This window comes from Littorina saxatilis, linkage group LG14 (genome assembly GCF_037325665.1).
Source record: "Littorina saxatilis isolate snail1 linkage group LG14, US_GU_Lsax_2.0, whole genome shotgun sequence".
Lineage (NCBI taxonomy): Eukaryota > Metazoa > Mollusca > Gastropoda > Littorinimorpha > Littorinidae > Littorina > Littorina saxatilis.
The window spans coordinates 42,408,932-42,413,136 of record NC_090258.1 but is presented as its reverse complement, the minus strand read 5'-3'; positions in this window follow the sequence as shown (position 1 = coordinate 42,413,136).

The window sequence follows — 4,205 nt, the reverse complement described above, 5'->3', positions numbered from 1 at the left end:
TGTGTGTGTGTGTGTGTGTGTGTGTGTGTGTGTGTGTGTGTGTGTGTGTGTGTGTGAGATTTCTGTACCACTGTTGCTATAGTTAACGTTGTTGTTCTTGTTTTCATTTGTTTAAATATCATGCATTTATAATATTGTCCGCCACATTACTCGTTTGTTTCTAAGAGCACATTTATAAGTTTATCTCGTTGTTCTCCCCGAATTACAACTTTCAATTACGGCTTTGTATCTATGCAACTGAATAAAAACTGTTTAAACCAAGCAGTAGGATATCCCAGGACCGGGAAGGGATACGTCGTCAAGCCTCTTTTTCTCTGTAGTAGGTTGCTTGTGCAAATTATTCGAGTTTCTGTCTTTGAATTAAAACCCCATTTTAAAAAATTCGTCGTTTCATATTTGTTGCGTTTGTTCACTTTTTAAAACGGGAATTCACCAAAACCACACACTATTTCACACACATTTTATTTATTTTTTTTTTTTTACTCAGAAAGAGAATGAGAGGTCAGAGAGAGAGCGTGCCGTACTACGCAGCGACTTTATTAATTAGGAGCCGCTTGTTGTCCGCTGACGGCTGGGGTATCGCGAAATAAAAGCGTGCTCCCCGCTCGCAGATCGCCTAAGTAGGAGATTAAATAGGTGGTAAGCACAGCTGGTGTTGTTGAAAGTAAATAACCAAGCTATGCGCGACCGTGTACATAGAAATAATGAATAGAGAGAGAGAGAGAGAGAGAGAGAGAGAGAGAGAGAGAGAGAGAGAGAGAGAGAGAGAGAGAGAGAGAGAGATTAAAATCAACGCTATTCAGCTCGTCGTTGCCGGCTTGCTTGGCAGAAACATTCGCCGCGCCAGTTGATACCACCAGCCCCGTCCCAACAAATTCTCTCCACTCTTTATTTTCTCCCATTTTCCTTTCCGAACAAGCCACAACTTAAAACGGGGACATGTTCTCTCGCTCTGAGAATCGCTCTCACCACAGAAACAATACCACCAGCCCCGTCCCAACAAATTCTCGCCACTCTTTATTTTCTCTCATTTTCCTTTCCTTTCCAAGCCACAACTTAAAACGGGGACATGTTCTCTCGCTCTGAGAATCGCTCTCACCACAGAAACAATACCACCAGCCCCGTCCCAACAAATTCTCTCCACTCTTTATTTTCTCCCATTTTCCTTTCCGAACAAGCCACAACTTAAAACGGGGACATGTTCTCTCGCTCTAAGAATCGCTCTCACCACAGAAACAATACCACCAGCCCCGTCCCAACAAATTCTCTCCACTCTTTATTTTCTCCCATTTTCCTTTCCGAACAAGCCACAACTTAAAACGGGGACATGTTCTCTCGCTCTGAGAATCGCTCTCACCACAGAAACAATACCACCAGCCCCGTCCCAACAAATTCTCGCCACTCTTTATTTTCTCTCATTTTCCTTTCCAAGCCTAACAACTTAAAAACGGGGACATGTTTTCTCGCTCTGAGAATCGCTCTCACCACAGAAACAATACCACCAGCCCCGTCCCGACAAATTCTCTCCGCTCTTTATTTTCTCTCGTTTTCCTTTCCGAACAAGCCACAACTTAAAACGGGGACATGTTCTCTCGCTCTAAGAATCGATCTTGCTCTCTTTTTTATTTTTATTTCCAACCACAGACACACATTCTGGTTTATCAACGCTGCTGGTGGTGCTGAGTGCAACAATTAGATGCTTGGGGCGGAGAGAGAGAGAACAAAAAATTCGTATTAAACGCAACCACTCAAAAAAGAGTGTTCTGAAACTATCTCGTCATAGCTCCTACGACTCAACTTTTGTTGTTTAGTTTTGGATCTCACAAATTTTGGCTCGGAATTGTTACTATTCATTGTGCAATTTTAGTGATAATGTATTACTCAGAGAATGAGAGATTGCCCTTTTTTTTAATTTTTTTTTTTAGTCATGGTAACACTTTCAAAAGGTATCAACACTACTGGTGCGTGCCACAAGGAAAACAGAATAATAATAATATTTCCAGTTCCTTTTCCACACCAACGGAAACGTATGTTCTCTTTCTTTTCTCTCATCAACAACAAATCACGCTCACATTTCTCCAGGAGTGTTTGGTGTCTATGTAAACTGTGTTCACTAGACTATATGCGATGAGATCAAGAGCGTTGCAACTGGGAATATTATTTTATCTATGAAAAACAACAAATGCAGTGTGTTTCCCCACAGACTCAAAAATGGCAGAGTTAGTATCAGCCTCAAAGAGTGTATCCCTACGGATTCCGTATAAGCTCGTATAAGCTCGATCTTTGGTATCAGCCCGCTGACCGGGTCTAATAACAGCGTGTTCGCAGGTCCACTCAGGGGATTAGATCCGCGGTAGCGCAGGTGCCAGCTGGTGTTGTTAAAAGTAATGAGGCAAGGTATGCGCTGACGTGTATTCTGATTTTATCAACGCTACTGCTGCTACGTGCCTGCCGTACCACAGAGAAAAAAAAATTATTCCCCCTTCGTTCTTTATTTCAGTCGATCAGAAACTGGATAGTTTTTTTAAGAAAGAATCGTCCCCCGATCTTTTTCTCCCTTGTATGAATCACAGATTGTCTAAATCGTAGTAATGGTCAACTTCTCTTGTTTAGTGCACATTGCTCAGAGAAAGAGAATGAAAGAGAGAGAGAGACAGACAGAGAGACAGAGAGACAGAAAGAGAGAGAGAGGGAGAGAGAGACAGAGAGAGAGAGAGACAGATAGAGAGAGACAGATAGAGACTGAGAGAGAGAGGGGAGAGAGACAGACAGACAGAGATTTAGACAGACAGACAGACAGACAGAGAGAGAGACAGACAGAGAGACAGACAGAGAGAGAGAGAGAGAGAGCGAGAGACAGACAGATAGAGAGAGAGAGACAGAGAGAGAAGAGAGAGAGAGAGAGCGAGAGAGAGAGAGACAGAGAGAGAGAGAGAGAGAGAGATTACAATCAACGCTATTCAGCTCGTCGTTGCTTGCTTGGCAGAAACACTCGCCGCGCATTACGACGAGGGTCGTGGTGTATGTGTGTGTGTGTGTGTCTGTCTGTGTGTCTGTCTGTCTGTCTGTGTGTGTGTGTAGAGCGATTCAGACTAAACTACTGGACCGATCTTTATGAAATTTGACATGAGAGTTCCTGGGTATGAAATCCCCATACGTTTTTTTCATTTTTTTTTATAGATGTCTTTTATGACGTCATATCCGGCTTTTTGTAAAAGTTGAGGCGGCACTGTCACACCCTCATTTTTCCATTAAATTGATTGAAATTTTGGTCAAGTAATCTTCGACGAAGCCTGGGGTTTGGTATTGCATTTCAGCTTGGTGGCTTAAAACCTACTGAGTGAGTTTGGTCATTAAAAATCTGAAAATTGTAAAAAAAATATTTTTTTTATAAAACGATCCAAATATGTGCAGTTGGGGTGCAGTTGTCTTGCACCGAAATATGTTATATTTGGATTAAAAACAAGCTCTGAAAATTAAAAATATAAAAATTATTATCAAAATTAAATTGTCCAAATTTAAAAACACTTTCATCTTATTCCTTGTCTGTTCCTGATTCCAAAAACATATTTCGTTATTTCCTTGGTAAAAAAAAAAAAATCACAATATGATATTGAAAAAAAAAGATAAAATGGCTTAATCAAAATGTTATGACGTATTTATTTATCTTGTGTGTATGCGTGTGGTAATAAATAATGTGTCCTTGTTTGTGTGTGAATGAGAGTGTGTTGTGTGTGTGTGTTGTGTGTGTGTTGTGTGTGTGTTGTGTGTGTAATATGTGTAGTGTACGGTGAGAGAGAGACACAGACTGACAGACAGAGCTGGAAAGAGAGTCAGGGCCGGTGCGGTGTTTGTATGTCAGCGTTCCGAGTTTGACAACACTCAGTGTTCCACTTCACACACACACACACACACACACACACACACACACACACACACACACACACACACACCCGTGCGTCCAACCTGGAATAAATGCAAACATTTGTATTATTATGATCAGTCTGATGAGTTGCGTGTGACTTTTTATGTGGACTCTTTCGAAGTTCTCAAAGTTTTCTTCGTTCTCTTTCACACCCCCTATATATTATAGCATGCTGCACATACATTATCATTAAAACTTTTAGCTAGAGTGTCACACACATCCAATTACAAAAATCTCAGTAACTATTAGTAGCACAACAACATTATAAGATGATAAACCA